Here is a 22,088-nt window from a genome sequence, read left to right on the forward strand (position 1 = left end):
TAGGTCAAATTATAATAATATACTACATTGGTAGACCTTGATAATAAGAGAAATGTAGAAGTATCTTGTGGCTGAAAAAGCAGCACAGAAATCAATTCCAGTATGAAACAGATTTTTATCAAACCTCACTTACCTAACATGATGAATTGTTCAAATGTTACAGATATAAAAACAAAGGCTTACTCACAGTAGGTGCTCAATAAATATTAGGTCCTCAAAAAATATGTATTAAATAGAGAGACAGAGGTGATGAGCCCAGAATCTGTCATTCTATTTCACATAAAAGGGACTTGTGTATTTCCAGACAGCATTTCTTATTTCCTACCTGATTTTGAATAAAGAGGACAGGTAGTACTATGATTATATTATTCCTGTTGATATAAAAGTTGAACTATAAATACAGCGTTATTAAGCCTTGTCAAATGAAGTTTTTTGATCATTTGAACAAAAACTACCTGTAGCTTAACTTTGGCATTATGCTACAGGTCCTCTGTGAAAATTAGTTACGAAAGTAGGATCTTAGGAATAAGGCTATATATAAATCTACTTTAAAATGCAAGTAAATTACTGTTAGTAAAAATAACTTACAAACACCTATCAAGCAAGGCTTTGTTAGTATATCCAGAGCCACTGTATAAATTTGAAAGAAAGATATTTTATTTAAAATTTATTAGCCCTATGGTAAAAACTTTAATTCACAGGTTTCATCTTCTATGAAAAGTTCAGTAATAACTTGCCTTTATTAAAGACTTATGTGCCAACCACTCTGCTAAATCCTTTATGTGTAATATCTCATTTGATCTTTCCCATAACCACAAGGGAGGTATCATTAAGGAAAAATAACCGTTTTTATCTTCATGTTACAGTTGCAGAAGACTTATGTTCAGAGGAGGTAAATACACTACCCAGAGTCACACACAGCCAGTCAGTGGCAGAGCTGACATTTGAATTTACAATCTGTTAGCTATACTTGAGTACAAAAATTATCCTGAGAATCCAGCAGGACAATAGAGTAAATTAGGAAAAGGAATCCTGGGGAACCAACATGAGAATCTTGAAAAAAAGAGGAGAGATGACCGTGCCCTGCATCATTCCAAACTTCTGGTTTGGAATAAGAACATCCAGTTGAGTCATGTCTAGAAATAACCTGTGGTAAATAATTGATTCCCTTATGGGAGGCTGGAGCCAGCCCATCTGGGATGTTGGATGTTGGCCAAGGGGTTTTATCCCTGAAACCAACTGGGGCGGGCGCTGTAAAGTTTCCCAAAGTAGCCAGAAATGAAGAAGCCAGAGGGTAAGAATGAAGTCGCTTTATGGTGCAAAGTCAAAAGCTACCTAAGTCAGTTTAAGACCAAAGCCAAAAGGTGATGTGGGAGAAGGTACAGGGCAACTGAAACACAGGTAGTTGGAAATAAATGGGAAGACTCTAGAATGGAGAAAAAAAAAATACAGGGCCTAAGAACATGGAACAAGACAGCTTGACTTTCATTAAGTGAATAAGTCCTTTGTAGAGTCAAGGTAGACACCAAAAACTTTCTAGGATATAAGACAGATTTTTTTACTTTATATTTGACAGCTATAGATCTCCTAGACTGCGATGTCTTAAATAATCCTCTCCCTGGTATTAACTCAGATACTACACAGGAAATCTATTAATACCTATTTGTTGAGTATAATCATGTTCTCAGTCCTCTGTTAAGTGCAAAGAGAAAGAGAAAGGAAATAAGATATAGTCGTTGGTTCCCAGATTTATATCTGGTTAGGGGAGAAGAGTAATTTCCTTGCCTCCCTTCCTGCAAGCTATATTCAGTGAGCATCTCTCTCACATGACCTACGGAAAAATCACATCAACTCACTTTGTTTTTTAAAATGTTTCTTGAATACAATACTTTCTTTTGCTTTCCTTACACGCCTGGCCTAGGAATTCCTAATATCACTCTTCTGTGGATGACTAACTGTGTGAAATACTTATGAGGCATTACTCTGCCCAGTCCCTGATACCCTCCCTCTTCAAAAAAAGAAAGACAAAAGAACAATTCCCAGGATTAGACAAGTATAGGAAACAGAGAATTGCTAGGGTCTTTAAAATATGCTAATTGACATTGTTCCTCCTCCAAGAAGACACTACCCACTAGTATTTCCTAAACTTCTTTAACCATGCCTCCCTTCTTTTTGAGGAAAGTCTTCTTTTAAGGAAACTCAAGATAAGACTTAGGGAAGTATTAGCCTGTGTTGCTGAAATAGACTCCACAGGGCATCCTCTTTACACAATCTCCCCCGCCCTGTAAGGCCACTCTATACATTGGTATCACATTGTTTTTCCAAGGATATTACTTTGCATATTTCATCCATCTAATCATAATCTTCACAGGCTCCCCTATGTTTACTTTATGAAGCCTAAATTTGGCAATCTGTCAAGATGGGACCCCTCCATTTGGATAGCCTGATCTATTCATGCATCCTAGGTTAACCCAGTCTCCACCTTTCTGCTATTTATATTGCATGGAATACAATTCTGACTACTCCACTAGTCTCAGTTACACAAGATTTTCAAGATTTTGCTTAACGATCACTGGAATGTCTCTTAGTTGCTTCCTTCTCTGAACATTTTTTAATACTTATTTTGTGAACTATATGTATTTTGCTTTCCTAAATAGATGACAAGCCTCTTATGGTTAAGAAGCATATATTCTGCTCTGTTTTTGCTTATTTGTATGCATAGAACCTAGAACAATGCTCTACACAAGGATATAAAAGGTGACATTAAACAATTGCATTTTAGAATCTAAGCTTTGTTTGCCTAACCTCTGCCTAACAAGAAGACCAAATGCAGTTTGCTTTCAGAGCTGGTTCTTAAAAAGAAAAGGTATATGACTACTATATATCCTTTCTTCAAGAATGCTATATTAGTTAAATAGAACTAGCGTGGCTTTCTTTAAGAGTGCTATATTAGTTAGCCAGGACGGCTTAAACAACAGAAATTTGTTTCTCACAGTTCCGAAGGCTTCAAGTCCAAGATCAAGGCATCTTTGGTTTCTTCTGGAGCCTCTCTCCTTGGCTTACAGATGGTCACCTTCCCCATGTCCTCGCATTGTCTTTCCTCTGTGCTTGGGCATGATTGTGTCCTAATCTTCTCTTTTTATGAGGACACAGTTATGTCGGATCAGGGCTCACCCATATGACCTAATTTTACCTTAAACATCTCTTTAAAGAATCTCTTTTCAAATACAGTTGTATTCTGAAGTACTGAGGAGGGGAGGGCTTCAATATATCAATTTTGGGGGGAATACAATGCAGCCCTAACAGACGCCTTTGAGTAAATTATTCAAATGAGTGGAACCAACAAGACTGATGGACTAAACAAAGATCAAAAGAAGACAATGAGACATTGTACAAACCATCATGGTACTATTCCAAGTTTCCATTTTAAGTTGCTGTAGATGCTTTTTAACTTATATTATTCTTTACTCTGGAATATTGACTGCTACCTGGTAATAAAGCTTTTAAAACTAGAAGTGCATACCTTCTCTGTTTTAGGAAGCATATGAAACAAAGGTTTAAAGAGACAGGCTACTACTAGGATGCCTCAGCCATGTGGTCAAATACGAAACTGCCCACACTCAGGAACCCTACACAGATGACAAACACCTTTAGTCCCAACTACTATAGCTTCTGGAAGTACGAAAGGTATACATTTACAATTTTTTCCTTAGAACTTAACATTTTCACAGATCTCTGGCCTCTAGAAAATAACAGTGTATTGCACATAGGAAAAGGTAAGGAGAAAGATTTGAAAAGAAAAAAGAATATAAACATTTCAAGACTTTCTCATTTCTTTTAGGATGTCAGAATATTTCAGTATCAGGAATTTGCTAAAGATAATAATATACTCTCATATCACATGAATGGTTTTAAATTAAACAGACATAAATTCTGCTCTCACGGAGCTTACATTCAAAAGAAACGAGGAAAATATTCAGTCCATTATATGACAATCAGCGCAATAGAAACCATAGTTTCCCGGGGGAGCTTAGTGAGCTGCAATTTAAATAGTGGCTCAGGCAAATTAAGTCTTATCAAGGAAGCACTAAGTTAGCAAAGACTAGAAACAGGCAACAGAACAATCCATGGAGATTTCAGGGAGAAAGAACATTGTAAGTGCAGGAGCGGCAATAGCAAAGGTCTTGAGTGGGGGTGTGACTGGTGGTCTGAGAACAGGAGAGAGGCCAACCTGTCTGAAGCAGGGTTGGAGAGGGGCGAAGAGGAGGAGGTGATTGCTGAGGTCGCAGGGGCCAGATCATTCAGCATCCTGAAGGCCACTGGCTGTTACCTGAGTGACAAGTAAGAAGTCACGGAGGGTTCTGAGCAGAGGAGTGACAAGATCTGACTTGTATTTTAGTGGAAATACTTCTGGCTGTAGACATTAAGCTAAAGCAGATGGAGCAGGCAGTTAAGAGACTACTTCAATAGCTCAGTTGAAGAATGACAGTGGCTTGCACCAGAGTTGCAGCAGTGGAGTTCTTGAGAGTGGCCAATTCATGACGTGTTTTGTGGGTAGACCCAACTGATTTTGCTAATAGATTGGATGTGAGGTGTGAAAAGAGAAGCAGAATTAAAGATAACTCTAAGATTCTGTTTGCCTAATCATCTGAAGGATGAAGTTATTACTAAAGGTATATTTAAATATTTACATGCTGGTTACCTACCCTTGATGAGACTAATAACTTTCTAGATATTATTTTAGTTACAAGTTGAAATGTTAAGAAATGACATGCTTCAGTATCCAGCACACAATTTCACACATATAGGGATGTCAATGTTTCCTTCATAAAAGCAATGATGAAAATATTTGTAACTGACAGAATAAAGTATCTCGGTTTTCTGTAAACCTATCACTCAAAGGACATTCTTTACACATTACCTCGGTGATAAAAGGATTGTTGAAGAAGGAAAGTTTTATACAATTAGATAAGCTGTGGCATTAATTTAACTCTGCAAAGCTATTGACATTGGTTTACTTGATAAAAAAAAAAGAAAAATAAGAGACTTCTTGTAAAAAAAAAATTAGAGGTTACATAGAAGGCAGAAGCCTCCCAAGGAAACAAGGTCCTTCAAAAGTATGACTGAAATACCTCACCAGGAATGTCATACATTTTAATTGTAAAGTTGTTCAGCTTCTACCTAACCACACAGGCAGATGTGAATTGGTTATTGGTAGTTGGGGATAAATAAATTTATAGTTAGGGATAGGTGATTCAAAAAGTTTTTACTGAATCTGAATAATAAAACAAAATAAAAGATCTAAGTGTAATTTTTAGAAAAAGTGTGTGTTCAATTAAAAGCTAAAATGCCTCCCTAATTATGGGAGGGAATATAAATTTCCTTACAGCAATTTCACCAAACCAAGCACCAATTTATGTAAAACAAAAAAACTCTGTGTGCACTCACACACATATATATGTGCATACACAAATATACTATGTATATATATGTATACACACACATATTGCACACGCCCACGTGGCTTCCTTTTATAGACTCACAAAAAAATTCACTGTTCTGAAAATGGGCAAATGCATCTTTTAAGTAAGTAAAGTCAATTTCTCCAGATTTATGCTTTCTATCTATCCAACTCCTATCCATCATTCAAGGTTCTAGGAAACCTTCTTAGATTTCTCCAGCCTATGGTGGTTCTTTCTCTGGACTCACTCCATTTATTATGATTATACTCACATGACCCATAATCACAGCTGCCCCATGGAATCTCTTACATTGCAATACTAAACTTATAATCTGCTTTTATTGTTTGTCATGATGATGTTTAACCTTTGCTACCAAAGTGAACTGTGAGCTTCTTGAGGGCAGAGCTAACATATAGTGATATAGGGGTATCATAATGTTTTATTGAATAAATACATTGATTCATATATAAATATATTAATATTTCCTTTTAATTATTAAAATTATCTACTGACATATAAACTAAATGGAAGTGAGCTCTAAAATAAAGGTTTGTCTTTGGGATAAAAATAGATATGGAAATGATCTTACCACTTAATTAAGAATTCTGGGTTTGGGGGAAGAGGGGATATTAAGATAAAGCAGAAGGCTGTTTATAGACCTTTTTCTACTTTTCCTTAACCATGTCTATGGTATTTCCCATGCTGCTTAAATCTCAAACATACGAAACTCTATATAAACATAATTTAAAAGAATATAGTTAGTGTTACCCTATCAAGGGGATCTACACAATTTCACAGAGAGGCTCTCTACCCTCTATTAACTCCCAAGAAAATGTCCTGATCCAGAGCCTTCTCTTGGCAATATTCAACATACTTCAACGTTGCATGGATTCAAATATACTAAGAGTCTGATAAGGATGGTGGTCTACAATGCCAATTTTGGTAATCTCTCTCCACTCCATTGTTATGAGGTTCCATTAAACTTGAACATGATGAATTTTAAAGGATTTAAATATACAAATGTATTTCTCCTCTATCACCAATATCATTTTGATTTTGGTCCTTTAAATATTTTGCTACATATTGTCAAGAATACTGACATTCAATGATGCATTTTAAAATTATAGCACAATGAACCTATAGCACTACAGGAATCTTTCTGAAGAACAATGGAAAGGCCTCAATATTCCAAAGTCTGAACAATAGAACCTAAGCATCTTAAATGATATGACATAATGTACATAAAAGTCACCTATAAACTATAAAACTCTATTAAAATGCAAAATCAGATAGCACATCCCATTGACTACCCAATGCAAGATTCACATTCCATTTATGTGTATTTACAGTAAGTAAAACTAAAAAAATTGGTTCAAATAACCCATTCCAAGGAACATACCCTAAGAGAGAACCATTATTTACTTGCCTGATGTATATATGGTATACTTATACCATGCCATTGTCTTTCCGCAATAGTACCATTTAGTACAAACAGAGAAATAATCTGTTTAGCTGTATAATCAGGAGAGGCTGCACACAATAAAAGAAAGCATTCTGGTTTTTAAATGAATAAAAATTGATTGTGTCCCTATAAAAACTAAATTGGCAGAGTGTTAACTGCATTTCACATAAACATCTGCAGCGGACTGTGCCTCTCCGCTGTGCTGTAATGCAATATAGGACACTTAGGAATAAATGCATCCTCCAGATGAGTTCAGAGAGATTTTCTAAAAGCGCCTGATGAGATTGTAAAAATCGGATTAGTCAGAACTGCTAATGACACTTAAAACAAAGAGAAATCTTTAAACAAAATTATTTTGCACTTCTTCTCTCTTGATAAATTATATGCAAATTAGTGTTGATTGAAAAATGTTTGCCTGGAAGGTAAATTCACACTAATAAAGGAAAGGTCATCCTGCTTCAAGCACAATGTCTCTCATTAGGGGGACTTTAAAATGAATGATGTTATTTCCTTTTTGTAAACTATTTCAATAAACAGTTTGATGATGCTAGAGACATTTATATTTCATCTTTACTGCATTCCTGGGTATTATAATTCTAACTAGGACATGCATGATTTTATATTATTCTTAGTTCCAGGTGTGTGTGTGTGTATTATTCTTAGTTCCAGGTGTGTGTGTGGATATATATATATATATCCATCTTGTTTATATTTTTATATATATATATATATATCTTTTATAGATATACATAGTGTGCTTACATATAACTACCTGTATAAAAGTATGTGTATATATTAAGCCACCAAATTTTTCATTTTTTGTCCATTAGCTTGAAGAAAAGTTGTTATTTAAGTCAGAATTTCTTTTATTTTTCAACAGTTTCACTCTTGGCACAATTTTTTAAAAATTTATTCATGGCAGATTCAAGTAATTATTTTTGTTATTTATCTCCTCTGCTGAAAAATCAATGTACTATGTTAGAAAGAGCAGAGTTCAAATTCTAGTTTTTCCTAATGCCCTCTTTATGACCAGGAACCCAAGGATCAGCCTCGGTTTTGTCCATCTCTTAAATGTGTCAGGTTACACATAGCTCTTAGGTTTTCTGTGGGATTAAATAATGTCATATGCAGTATTTGACATGTACAGAGCTTAATATTGTATAGACATTTCATCTGGTATATTATTATTATTATTACTTTATAAAAGAAATTTAACGTTAAGGTAAATCATGCTTTAAAATAGAGATGCTGAGCATATTTAGAAGACAAACAAATTAAACTAGTCCAGTTTAACAAAAGCCCAATAAATTTTATTGGTAAGTTAGTGAAACATGAGGTAAAATTATATATATACACCACCTAGTCCACAGGGCTAGAAAATGGAAATTGAATGACTGTTGACAAACTGTACCAGATGATCTGAAGAGACTACCTATTGAAAAAATAATGACAAAGGAGTTCTATACCAAGAGACAAGCAGTTGGAAAAACAACTTTTGATAGATAATAAAACCAAGAGGAATATGACATTCAATTTGAGAATCAAGGTATTAAAGAATGATTACTTGGGGATATTTAAAATTTGTGGCACATTAAAAATATTTAGATCAGGGATCTGAAAGAATCTTGACAAAACATCTATTCTGAATGGGTCATGCATGAAGAGTTCTAGAAACCACTGAAAACTTCTTTGAGTACTCCAGGACATCAAGAAGTGACCTCCCAAATCTCCAAGGACTTATAAGTCCTAGATGATTTCCTTACCATCTTGCTAATTCTCACCCAAAAACAATAAACAGAAATAGAACAAAATTGTCTTTAATTTATATTTTCTTTCCCAAGAACAAGAGAATTTTGCAATTGCTCTGATGTGCTAAGAATGACCTTTGGAAGACAAGAAAACAAATACATTGAATACAGAATGATAACCAACTAACTTGATCACAATGAAATGGTCTTCAGTGAATTAATTATTGTATGCAATACATTTATATATAATAAATAACCTAAATAAATAATGAAGTAAATAAATTCAAATACTTACTACCCTATACATAACATTGTGCTAGACACTGAAGAAAGGCACAAGCTACAATTCTTGTCCCTAAGGATCATAATATTTCATGGAAGAATTACAGATACTTTAAATATTTAATAAGATTACACTGAGTGGTACAGGCAGAAAGTGCTGTCAGGGTTGACCAGTGCAGACGAAATGATAGGTGATGCCTTCATGAAACATGTGAGGGTTACAGTGATGCCTGGAATGTGGAGAGTGTGTGCAGATGGAGAGAAAAGAAGGAGCATCCAAGTGGAGGGCCCCGGAGAAGCTGGAGTAACCATGGCACATACAGGAACCCGACTGAGACCAGCAATGCTACAGTGAAAAGCTCCATGAAGACAGAGAAGATCAGGAGATAGATCTCTAGCTGCTGCTTAGATGGCAAGGTGGCAAAACTTCCAGGTGCCAAATCTGTGTATGGAGGTTTTGAGAATGTCTGTGGATCTGACAGGTCATAGCAGTTCATAGATCTGGTATCTGGAAGAAAAATCCTGAGATAAGAATTGGCCAGAGCAGGCAGCAAGTGCAACTCAAGCAGTCAGGTTACACCAGAACTTGAGCAGCCAGGATACCTACCATCAGGTAGCAAGGAGCAAGCCAAGTAGGGACCCAAATATGAGGTCAGAGATTTTGACATGGGGAGCTCTATTCAGTCACTGAACCACTGAGGCCAGTAAAGGCCCAGATGATTCTGTAAAGCTGAATCTCAGAAAGGTTAACACCTTTTTTCCTGCTTACAAGATGAGGTGGCACTAAAGCTGGGACTAGAACCCAAAATGCTTGAACACCTAGCCATAACTCTTACTCAGTACCATCTATCAAGTTCCCTGATCCATTGTAATTTGCTGCTTGACTCATTGAGTTTGTTTGGTTTCCAATGGGAAGGATTGTAATCAGGTAGTTCCCCAGTCACTATAAGTTGGAGGTTGGGGGTGGTGGCAAAGAGGGTATGGAAAGAAACTTGAGAGTTGTAGTTATAAGCTGGGGTTTGACCGTTATGTACCAGTTGGGATGTTGTGCAATCAGCTGGTATCCCAGGAAACACCCTGAGAACTGTTAAATGTCTGAGCATGATTCGGGGACCTGTACTTTAGGGTAGATTCACATTTTCCAATTAATTCATTCAATAAACACTCATTGGCCTCCTCCATAATTTCCGCCATTCATGGCATTATTTGGCTTACCATTCATTCTGGTGTTAGCAGCATGGAAGTAGAGTTGTAAAGCTTAATGGTCTGGGTCAATCCTTCTCCTAATGATATTAACTCAGTTGCAAGACTACTCATTCATTCATTCCACAAACATTTGCCAAGCACCTACAGGTACTAAAGGAAGTATGGTGAGTAGAGTTGTGCTTAATGAGCAGTCAGACTCTCAATTCCTCTACTCAATTAGTGCAATGGTATTTAGAAGTGGGGTATTTGGGAAGTAATTAGATTAGGTCATGAGGTCAGGGCCCTCATTATGGAATTAATTTGCTTATAAAAAAGAAAAAGAGACATGAGATATTTCTCTTTCTGGGAGCGCACACTTAGGAAAGGCCATGGGAGGAGAAAGTGAGAAGACAGCTATCTACAAGCACAGAAGCAGGCCCTCACCAGAAGCCAATCTGCCTATACCTTGATCTTGAACTTGCCAGCTTCCAGCACTGTCAGAAATAAATTTCTGCTGTTTAAGCCACCTAGTTTATAGTATTTTATTATAATAGCCTAAGCAGACTAAGATAATATCCCACCTATAAGTTGTGAATAAGGACAAAGTTAGATAAACTAATAGTTAATAGTTATTTAGTTCTTAGTATAAGTAAGGCAATGCACTAAACTCTTCACCCATAACATCTCTTTTAATTCTTCCAATAGTTCTCTGAGGACTGGACTGAACCATTAATCAATGGGTCCTGTGGGAAATGGATCTTTTCTTTTGAAGACGTTTGAATCTGTAGGCAAGTGAACTGCTTCTTAGAAAACAAGATTCCCAGATAATGGAATCTTATTTTCTTGTTTGTATGTGCTATCATAACATTTATGTATGTGACCTTCTCCAAGTTGAACCAGAAAGTATCTCAGCCTGTAACTCAGAAATCCATAAGCTGTAGGCAGTTTCTGATTCTGCCTCTTTATCTCAGGATGACTATAATATAATGTGGATCAATTAACAGACAGTTACATTGATTCTGAAAGTCAAATTTTTTTCTGGCATCCATCAAAACTTCTGCATTTGCAGAGTCTCAATTTATGTTATATTGAGCATGAACTTAGGTATTACGGCAGGTACTTTGCTATGGGTTTCATATGCATTAACTCAATTAGTCTTTATAATATCACTATGTGTTGATGTTACTACCATCACGATTTACAAACAAGCAAACTGAGATTCTTGAGCTTACTTGACCAAAATCACAGAGTTAATACACAGAGTGGGAACATGTGTCCCCTATTTATCATGTCCTGGTCAATACTGAAGTCATAATACTTTATCTCTGAAATACTTTTATTTATGTGTATTATAGGTCACTTTTTATTTTCCCATTATTTACACTCATAACAAAATGAGAACCATTACAGGGGACTCTATTACATACTCTCAACTAATGAGAAGTAATACACCATACAGCAAATATTACCAACAAACTGGCTATCAACAAGACTATTTTAGAAGAACTACTTATAGTAGAATCTGCCACCCACACAGAAAAAACAACAGAAGAATATCATGGCTAGGTATTAAAACACCTTTGAGAAAATGGTCCAGGATAGAAAGATAATGATGAATAACCCAGCATCCCTCCACCGCAATATCCCAATATTATGTGGTGTGGGATGATTGGTCAACGTTCAATGTCTAGCTGGAAAAAGTCTATGAAATCTATGGCAGGGACAGATTGGGATTTCAAGGATTTGAAGAAAATTGATCTTTTTTTTTTTTTTTGGATAGTCTTGCTCTGTTGCCCAGGCTGGAGTGCAGTGGCACAATCTTGACTCACTGCAGCCTCTGCCTCCCAGATTCAAGCAATTCTCATGCCTTAGCCACCCTGGTAAAGCACGTGCCATCATGCCTGGCTAACTTTTGCATTTTCAGTAGAGAGAGGGTTTCATCATGTTGGACAGGCTGGTCTTGAATGCCTGGCTTCAAGTGATCCACCCTCCTTGGCATTCCAAAGTGCTGGGATTACAGGCAGAATTATTTTTAATACCTAATCTGCATCTGCAAAAGGACAATGACTATACACAGGCCTCTATAACACTGATTCAAAGAAAACTCACATTTCCAAGAATAATTCTCTCATACCCACTCCCCATGTTACACTGGCCTTGCATATTTAGTGTTTTCCCTGACATGCCACTGAATGATATTACTATAAGCCCAGTTGAGTCCACCCTTAAAGCCTCCAAGTTCTGATACCCTTGGTAGAAGATATTTTAACATCTAATTTAAGTTTTGCCCTTATACAAAATAGAATTTTAAAGAACATCAGGAAAGCTAAAGTGTTAGTGAGCAAGCAGACAGCTTTCTAAAGCATTTCTACAAACACCAATGAACTTAATCATTTGTTTTCTATAGAAAGGCCAGACACACAGTAATTTGAGTTCAAAAGCTTCTGTGATCTGGATTCCTGAATATGTGACACCACTGTTTCCTATAAAGATCTAGCGGCTGAATGAATGGTTGGTTTGCTATAGGCATTTGTTCCTAAGAAGAAGTATAAATCATATTTGTGTTTATTCTACACCTATGTGCAGATAACCTCTATCAAATTAATTTACTGCAACTTAGGTGACTTGTGTACATAAAATGAGTTCTTCTCAAAGCTGGAAAACAAGACCCAATATTCCTTTCTAACAAAGCAAAAATGGTTCGTGACCAGGATAAGTCAGAACTGAATCTTAACGTGAGTAGAAGTGGGCACTCACTCTTCTAAGGAAAGACATGTGGGGACACGGATATAGAAAAGACAGCAACAAGAAGACTCATTCTAGGGCTTTCAGAAAGTGGAATCACAAATGCAGTTATTGTTTGGCAGGAACAGAACACAAGACCATAGATTGAAAGGGGGCAGAAATTGTGACCTAGAAAGGTGTTAAGTGGATAGATTTTGGCACTAAAAATGTAGCACACAGTATTGAAGATTTAGTCAACTAAGTGAAATTAAAATGTAAGGACAGGAGGTGCTGCCACTCGGGCCTGATCTTAGGTTGGAACGATTTGGTACCAGGACAAGAGGAGCACTAACTTGGTACTGAGTGACTGGGCATCTGTATATGCTTCTTGCATACAGCAGGTATTTGATACAGCACCAGACCTACACTGAGGGGTTAGAATTAGCCAGAATTTTATATCTGAACTTATAAATGTATAAAGGGACTATGCCCCTAACCATTGATGTTGGATTTGAACTGTCTACACCATCAACCAGATTTCACTTTGTGGGAGGTAGTGATATTAAAACTATCTTTAGAAAAATATTCCTCAAGATGGCCATTACCAACCTATTTGTGGAAACTATGCACTTTTAAATGCAATCCTAAAATGTAATATTTTTTTCCAACAGCTAGAGACGTTAATTCAAACCATGTGTGAAATTGGAGAGAAGTGGAACTCAAATCAGACCCTATCAAAAAACCCTCCGAGTTTTCACAAGATAATTTGCCCAATTTTTTACATTGCCACTAGTAGAATACCTTTTGTATTGCTTTATGTTATGTAATGTTATGTTATTTTTTAGTGTGTATGTGTGCTTTGAGAAATTTTGAATCTGCTTCTAGAGTTTAGCTGAGTTCAGCTGTTAAAAATTTACCTTCATCATCTATCGTCGTTCATTTTAAAACTCCCATTCCATATTACCTCTTTTACTACTATTACTATACTGAATGACTTTTGCTAGCAAAGAGATTGGATTTTATACTTTCACTAGTGATTTAATAGAAGTTGAAATTGGTAGCTGAAGTGGAGACTTTAGAGTAACAGATAATCAAAGACTATCCAATAATTATTTTATTATTTTAAATAGAAACTATCGGTTAAGTAAAATGCAAAAGTAGACTTACCCTTAGTCTATGCTGAAGACAAAATAACATTTTTGTCTGGCTTGATACCTAATGACAGTAAGAATGTAAGCAATAGGAACTGATTTTTTTTAAGTAATGTTATTAATAATATTTAGGATCTCACTTCCTAGATGTGTATTTCATATTGGGGCTTTGATTTGTGTTGTCTTCACAAATCATTCTAAACTTTTTTTTTTTTTTTTGAGACAGAGTCTCACTCTGTCGCACAGGCTGGAGTGCAGTGGCTCCATCTCAGCTCACTGCAAGCTCCGCCTCCCAGGTTCACACCATTCTTCTGCCTCAGCCTCCCGAGTAGCTGGGACTACAGGCGCCTGCCACCATGCCCAGCTAATTTTTTGTATTTTTAGTAGAGATGGGGTTTCACCATGTTAGCCAGGATGGTCTCGATCTCCTGACCTCGTGATCCACCCACGTCGGCCTCCCAAAGTGCTGGGATTACAGGCGTGAGCCACTGCGCCTGGCCCATTCTAAACTTTTTATAAATTAACAAAGGTATGAGTTATACAGGCCTTCATCTTACATCATAACCTCCTTTCTACTCTCATTTTGCTCACTTCTTCTCTAGAATAATAAATTAGGAGAATACAATTGACTGAAACAAAGAAGCCTGAACTATACCAGTTTCAGACATAAGGACTTGGTAAATATATATATTTTTAAAATATTTGGCTTTATTTCTGAAAAGTCTTCAGAACTGCATGAAACACTTAAATACATATTTTGCAATATTATTTATTAAACATTCACATGCCCTCAAGTTCAAATAATTTTTAAAACACCACTGATATGCTTTGGTTGTGTTCCCACCCAAATCTCATCTTGAATTGTAATCTCCATAATCCCCAGGTGTTCAGGGCAGGTCCTGGTAGGAGGTAATTGGATCATGGGAGTGGTTTCCCCCACGCTGTTCTCATGATAGTGAGTGAGTGCTCATGAGGCCTAATGGTTTTATGAGTGTTTGACAGTTCCTCCTTCACAGGCTCACACTCTCTCCTGCTGCCTTGTGAAGAAAGTGACTGCTTCCCCTCTGCCATGTAAGTTTCCTGAGCCCCACCCCCCGGCAGCCATGCAGAACTTGAGTCAATTAAATCTCCTCTGTTTAAAATTACCCAGTCCTGAGTAGTATCTTTATAGCAGTGTGAAAATCGACTATTACAACCATAATATCCACTACCTCAAGAAAATCCACTATTGAAACACATGATGATAAAATTTTTCTCTGTATTTCCTGTTAAGCTGCAAATTTCAATAAGAAGACAAATGAACAGCAATTCACAGTCAGCAAAGATGTTAAAAACCATCTTTTGAATTATTGCAACAGCTGCTATTTTTAGGATTGGTAGTTATTTCTGGTTGCACCTCTGCAACTCAGATCTGCCTGTCTTTGGCCATTAGGTTCAGAGTGAACCATTGCAGTTATGATTGATCTTAGCATTACTTTCTATTTGCCTGAGACTTTCAGAAGTTGAAAGCAATGCTAAAATATTTCACATTATACTTTACTAGGTCTTTATAAAATGCTCCTGCTCATATTACTTGTGGCTTATCTTAAAGTAGCAGCTTAGTTATCCTGCAATCTCAATTAACAGGCACTGAGTAACCACTATATGTCCAGCAAAACTAAAAAAAATGCCAAGTAGCTCCTACACTGCTTTGAAGTTAGCAGAACTGTCATGCTCTGAAACCTCTATTGATAATTTTATACACACACATACACACACACACACACACACACACACACACACACGTAAAATCAGTGATGGGCCCAACTTTTATGCTTCCTCCATCAAAAAAGACAATAACCCTCTTTATCTTTTATCACTCATCCCAGACCTTCCTCCTCTTTTGGGTCCTCAGCTTTCTCAACTTTTAATCAATCCGAACACATCTTGCCTTAGACTTCTACTAAATGGCTACCTATCACCACTCCTAATCTATTTTTTAAAAGTCTGAAATATAGGCATTGGTAAAGTCTGCAAAAGGCCAGAACTACCACTTCAAAAGCCTTCTCCATGTATGCTCCAGGAATCTCAGATATCTCATCTTTTCACTAGTGCTACTTACTTCACAATGACTGACATTACCACACAGTAGAACAGCATTTATTCTAAACCATCCCTAGTTGTTTGCACCTCTAAGCTTTTCAGATTGATCTGTTTTGTGCAGTTCATATTTATTTTAAAAGTCCTATCTAATTGTATTGATTTAAGTTGTGATAATTCATCACCACTGAATGCTAATACAGGCATATTTCAGAAATAGATACAGCAATTAACGTGAATATTGCAATAAAGCAAGTCACACAAATTTTGTTTCCCAGTGCTTATAAAAGTTAACACCATAGTCTATTAAATTTGTAAAAGCATTATGTCTAATAACACAGTGGACATACCTCAATTAAAAATACTTTATTTCTAAAAAGTGCAAATAATTATCTGATCATTCAGCAAGTCTTTTGGTTGTGAAAAGTCCTGCCTCAATGTTGATGGCTACTGACTGAGCAGGATGGAGGTTGCTGAAGGTTGGGGTGGCTGTGGCAATTCCTTAAAATAAGACAACAATAAAGTTGACCACATCAATTGATCAATTGACTCTTCCTTTCAAAAATATTTCTCTGTAGCATGGAATGCAAAGCCATTTAAGAGTTTTGTTTTGTTTTGTTTTGTTTTGTTTTAGAAATGGAGTCTTACTCTGTTGCCCAGACTGGAGTGCAGTGGTGCGCTCTTGGCTCACTGCAACCTACACCTTCCAGGTTCAAACAATTCTCCTGCCTCAGCCTGCCGAGTAGCTGGGACTACAGGCACATGCCACCATGCCCGGCTAATTTTTTGTATTTAAGAGCCTTTCATGCACAGTAGGACTTCTCGCAAAATTAAAGACAATCTTCTCAAACCCTGCCTCTGTTTTCTCAACTAAGCTGATGAAATATTCTAAGTACTTTGCTGTCATTTCAATAATGTTCATGGCATCTTCAGTAGGAGTGGATTCCCTCTCAAGAAACTACTTTCTTGGCTCATCCAAAGGAAACAACTCCTCATCTGTTCAAATTTTATCATAAGATTGTAGCAACTCAGTCACATCTTGAGGATCCACTCTAATTCTACTTCTCTTGCTATTTCCACCACATTCGCAGTTACTTCCTCCACTGAAAACTTGAACTTCTCCAGCTTACCCATGTAGGGCTAGAATCAGCGTTTTCCAACCTCCTGTTAATTTTTATAGTTTGATCTCCTAGGAATCACAAATGTTCTTAATGGCATCTAGAACAGTGAATGCTGTCCAGATGGTTTTCAATGTACTTTCCCTAGATCCATCAGAGGAATCATTATCTGTGGCAGCTAAAGCCTTATGAAAAATAGTTTTTAAACATTTTTTCCAAGATATTTAACCAAGTTACTTACAATGTTCACATTCCTGAGTATACTCCATTGAGGTGACATCATTTGTTTTGGAATTTTTCTACATTCAGCTTAAAAAGTGTTTCCTTTCCCAAGAAACTGAACTTTTCTGTCAAATGCACATGATCAAATAGGAGAACTAGGTTCATAAAATGGATTCATTGCAAACTTTATGTGTAAATGCTAAACATTAGTAAAGTAGCTCTTTAGTCCATCTTCTTGCCTTATGTCATGAAGCATAATTAAAAATGTTACGTGCCCTGAAGTTACCAATGCCGACAGAAAACACTTGTTGCACTTGTCCACAGTTTTCAAGTACATGTTCTTCGACACCCACATGCTATCTATGGAGTTGCAAACAGCATGAGCTATGGGTAAGGATGGTTGTCTTTGGATTCTACTTCCCCTGCTGGGAAAAAAACTCCATTTCAAAAACTGGATTATCACGGTGGCCAACAATTACAAAGTGGAAGCTTTCAGACATTGTCTTCAATATATGGCTCCTGCAGTGAGACAACATTGTAACAAAATCAGTTCCCACAACTGAAATTGACACTTGGTGCATTCAGCCAATAACAAGACTTGAAAGTTGAAACTACTCCTTGATCCATGGGCTGCAGAATGGAAACTGTGTTGGCAGGCATGAAAACAACAGTAATCCCCTTGTACATCTCCACCAGAGCTCTTGAATGATTAGGAGCATTTCAATGAAGAGTAATTTTTGTTTTAGAAAAAGGGAATCTTTTTTCCTGAGCAGTAGGTCTCAACACTGGGCTTAAAATATTTAATAAACCATGCTGTAGACAGGTGTTTTATCATCTAGCCTTTATTGTTTCATTTATAGAAAGCACAGGCAGAGTAGATTTAGCGTCATCCTTGAGAGCCCTGAGATTTTCAGAATGGGAAAAGAACAATGGATTCAACTTAAACTCACTGGCTGCATCAGCCCCTAAGGAGAGAGTCAGCCTGATCTTTGAAGCTTTGAAACCAGACATTGACTTCTCTTTAGCTGTGAAAGTCCTGGATGGTATCTTCTTCCACAGGAAGACTTTTGTTTATATTGAAACTCTCTTGTTTAGCGTAGGCACCTTCATCAATGATCTTAGCTAGATCTTCTGGAAACTTGCTGCAGAAGTTCTGGAAACTTGCTGCAGCTTCTACTGAGCGTTTGTTTCACCCTACACTTTTATGTTAACCTCAGGAACCAACCTCTGTTAGCTTCAAACTTTTCTTCTCCAGTTTCCTCACCTCTGCCAGTCTTCAGATAAGTGAAGAGAGTTAGGGCCTTGCTTTAGATTAGGCTTTGGCTTAAGGGAATGCTGTAGCTAGTTTGATTTTCTACTCCAACCACTACAACTTTCTCCATATCAGCAATAGGCTGTTTTGTTTTCTTATCATTCATGTATTCACTGAAGTAACACTTGTAATTTACTTCAAGACTTTTCTTTTGAATTAACAACTTGGCTAACCATTTGGCACAAGAGGCCTACTTTTGACCTGTCTTAGTTTTCAACATGCCTTCCTCATTAAACTTAATCATTTCTAGCTTTTGATTTAAAGTGAAAGGCTTGTGCCTCTCCTTTTAGTGGAACACTTTGAGGCCATTGTAGGGTTTTTAACTGACCTAATTTGAATATTGTTGTGTCTCAGGGAATAGGGAGGCTGGAGGAAAGCAAGGAGGATGGGAGAGCAGGTGGTAAGTGGAGTAGTTGGAACACATACATTTATCAATTAAGTTCATCGTCTTATATGGATATGGTTTGTGGCGCCCCAGAACATTTAAAATCAGAGATAAAAAATTACAGATTATTGTAACAGATACAGTAATTATGAAAATGATTGAAATATCAGAAGAATTAACAAAATGTGACACTGAGACACAAAGTGAGCATGTGCTGTTGGGAAAATGGCACCAATAGACTAGTTTGAGGCAGGCTTGCCACGAACCTTCTATTCATAAAAACTGTACTATCTGCAAAACACAATAAAGAAGGTGTAATAAAATGAGGTATTCCTGTATATAAAAAGGGAACAAGAAAGAGACCCACGGGCAAACGACTCTGTCTGACAGCTTTGAAGAGAGCAGTGGATCTCCCAACACGGAGGTTGAGATCTGAGAACGGATAGACTGCCTGCTCAAGTGGGTCCCTGATCCCTGAGTAGCCTAACTGGGAGACATCCCCCACTAGGGGCAGACCGACTCCCCACACCTCACACCCCTGAAAGGAAGCTTCCAAAGCAAGAATCAGACAGGTACACTCACTGTTCAGCAATATTCTATCTTCTACAGCCTCTGCTGCTGACACCCAGGCAAACAGCGTCGGGAGTGGACCTAAAGCAATCTCCAACAGACCTACAGCTGAGGGTCCTGACTGTTAGAAGGAAAACTAACAAAGAGGAAGGACACCCACACCAAAACCCCATCAGTACGTCACCATCATCAAAGACCAGAGGCAGATAAAACCACAAAGATGGGGAAAAAGCAGGGCAGAAAAGCTGGAAATTCAAAAAATAAGAGCGCATCTCCCCCTCCAAAGGAACGCAGCTCATTGCCAGCAATGGATCAAAGCTGGACGGAGAATGACTTTGATAAGATGAGAGAAGAAGACTTCAGTCCATCAAAATTCTCAGAGCTAAAGGAGGAATTACGTACCCAGCACAAAGAAACTAAAAATCTTGAAAAAAGAGTGGAAGAATTGATAACTAGAATAATTAATGCAGAGAAGGCCATAAACGAAATGACAGAGATGAAAACCATGACACAAGAAATACGTGACAAATACACAAGCTTCAGTAACCGACTCGATCAACTGGAAGAAAGAGTATCAGCGATTGAGGATCAAATGAATGAAATGAAGCGAGAAGAGAAACCAAAAGAAAAAAGAAGAAAAAGAAATGAACAAAGCCTGCAAGAAGTATGGGATTATGTAAAAAGACCAAATCTACGTCTGATTGGGGTGCCTGAAAGTGAGGGGGAAAATGGAACCAAGTTGGAAAACACTCTTCAGGATATCATCCAGGAGAACTTCCCCAACCTAGTAGGGCAGGCCAACATTCAAATTCAGGAAATACAGAGAACGCCACAAAGATACTCCTCGAGAAGAGCAACTCCAAGACACATAATTGCCAGATTCACCAAAGTTGAAATGAAGGGAAAAAATCTTAAGGGCAGCCAGAGAGAATGGTCGGGTTACCCACAAAGGGAGCCCATCAGAATAACAGCAGATCTCTCAGCAGAAACTCTACAAGCCAGAAGAGAGTGGGGGCCAATATTCAACGTTCTTAAAGAAAAGAATTTTAAACCCAGAATCTCATATCTAGCCAAACTAAGTTTCATAAGTGAAGGAGAAATAAAATCCTTTACAGATAAGCAAATGCTTAGAGATTTTGTCACCACCAGGCCTGCCTTACAAGAGAGCCTGAAGGAAGCCCTAAACATGGAAAGGAACAACCGATACCAGCCATTGCAAAAACATGCCAAAATGTAAAGACCATCGAGGCTAGGAAGAAACTGCATCATCTAACGAGCAAAATAACCAGTTAATATCATAATGGCAGGATCAAGTTCACATAACAATATTAACCTTAAATGTAAATGGACTAAATGCTCCAATTAAAAGACACAGACTGGCAAACTGGATAAAGAGTCAAGACCCATCAGTCTGCTGTCTTCAGGAGACCCAACTCACATGCAGAGACATACATAGGCTCAAAATAAAGGGATGGAGGAAGATCTACCGAGCAAATGCAGAACAAAAAAAAGCAGGGGTTGCAGTACTAGTCTCTGATAAAACAGACTTTAAACCCTCAAAGATCAAAAGAGACAAAGAAGGCCATTACATAATGGTAAAGGGATCAATTCAACAGGAAGAGCTAACTATCCTAAATACATATGCACCCAATACAGGAGCACCCAGATTCATAAAGCAAGTCCTTAGAGACTTACAAAGACACTTAGACTCCCATACAATAATAATGGGAGAGACTTACAAAGAGACTTAGACTCCCATACAATAATAATGGGAGACTTCAACACCCCACTGTCAACATTAGACAGATCAACGAGACAGAAAGTTAACAAGGATATCTAGGAATTGAACTCATCTCTGCAGCAAGCAGACCTAAGACACATCTACAGAACTCTCCACCCCAAATCAACACAATATACATTCTTCTCAGCACCACATCACACTTATTCCAAAATTGACCACATAATTGGAAGTAAAGCACTCCTCAGCAAATGTACAAGAACAGAAATTATAACAAACTGTCTCTCAGACCATAGTGCAATCAAACTAGAACTCAGGACTAAGAAACTCAATCAAAACCGCTCAACTACATGGAAACTGAATAATCTGCTCCTGAATGACTACTGGGTACATAACGAAATGAAAGCAGAAATAAAGATGTTCTTTGAAACCAATGAGAACAAAGATACAACATACCAGAATCTCTGGGACACATTTAAAGCAGTGTGTAGAGGGAAATTTATAGCACTCAATGCCCACAAGAGAAAGCAGGAAAGATCTAAAATTGACACTCTAACATCACAATTAAAAGAACTAAAGAGGCAAGAGCAAACACATTCAAAAGCTAGCAGAAGGCAAGAAATAACTAAGATCAGAGCAGAACTGAAGGA

At 37.3% G+C, this 22,088-nt stretch overlaps 1 protein-coding gene and 1 pseudogene across 4 annotated transcripts in view; both read right to left on the reverse strand.

Moving 5' to 3' along the window:
• EYA1 (EYA transcriptional coactivator and phosphatase 1) overlaps nt 1–22,088 on the reverse strand; it is a 350,164-nt gene that overhangs the window by 232,912 nt on the left and 95,164 nt on the right. The gene's annotated exons all lie outside the window — the stretch shown is intronic.
• LOC111520952 lies at nt 17,522–17,933 on the reverse strand (annotated as a pseudogene).

The sequence above is a fragment of the Piliocolobus tephrosceles genome, chromosome 7 (genome assembly GCF_002776525.5).
Source record: "Piliocolobus tephrosceles isolate RC106 chromosome 7, ASM277652v3, whole genome shotgun sequence".
Classification (NCBI taxonomy): Eukaryota; Metazoa; Chordata; class Mammalia; order Primates; family Cercopithecidae; genus Piliocolobus; species Piliocolobus tephrosceles.